This window comes from Hemitrygon akajei, unplaced genomic scaffold (assembly GCF_048418815.1).
Source record: "Hemitrygon akajei unplaced genomic scaffold, sHemAka1.3 Scf000073, whole genome shotgun sequence".
NCBI lineage: Eukaryota > Metazoa > Chordata > Chondrichthyes > Myliobatiformes > Dasyatidae > Hemitrygon > Hemitrygon akajei.
Genome location: NW_027331959.1, coordinates 1,878,926 through 1,879,922, shown reverse-complemented (window position 1 = coordinate 1,879,922; position 997 = coordinate 1,878,926).

The following is a 997-nucleotide window of genomic DNA, read 5'->3' as shown; positions in this document are numbered from 1 at the left end:
CCAGGGCAAACTGAAACAGTGACATGGGGAAGGACCAGTCCTGTCTGTCGCCAAAGGAAATCCGGAACTTCAGGCAGTAATGCGCTGCCCTCTTATCCTTTAATCTCTCCAATCACCATTACTGGGAACTTCTGTCCCTCAAGGGGGGCATAATACTGGCTTTCCTCAGTTGAGCACCCCGGAGGGTCATAGCACAGAGTCACATGAGGGTCGGCCGCTGGCAGAAGGGGTTCAAACACAGTGGAGTCCAGATTAAGTGCCCACTGGGGGGGTGTCAGCAACTGGGGAAGATGTCGGTTGTTCACTAGTCCCAGGGTGACACCCTTGTCCACACAGAGAATCTCGACTTCCAACGGACAGAGCAAGTCTCTCCCTGCTAGATTACACCCCGACTGGTGGTGACTGTAAATGAAACTTCACACTGGTTCCCCTGGAATTCCACCTGCTGTGGCTGAGTACGTGAATATGTACGTACCCTGCCTTTGAACCCAGACAGAGTGATTGTCTGATAGCTGTTTTCCCTTTTCCGATACCATTTCCTGATCGAGAGTGGTTGTGGTTGTCCCCATATAAATCAGAAATGGAACCGGAATTCGAGCAACTTGCAATATTACATTGGGCTCTTCCTGAGGGGTGGTACTCTTGGTTGGAAGCATACTTGTTTGTCAATTTCTAAATGGGCTGTTGTCCCCACCTGTCCCTTGGTATGTTTTTGTTCCCATTTCTGATCCCCACATATAGCCCTCTCCTGTCCTCCTTCCTGCTGAACAGATTCATCTTTAATAATAGTTCCCTTCGGGGTTGATCGGGATTTGACAGTTGGGTCAAAGCTCGTCACATTCCATTTCGGTCCTTGTCAGGCCAATCCATACTATTTGTTTTAATCATGTTGGCTAACTTAATTGGTAAGCATTGGAGCCGTTAGGGGTTAAACTGGGGGGATGGATTCCCATCTTTAAATGCTTGGTCTCCTGTGAAAGTGCCGTAGCAGGACATA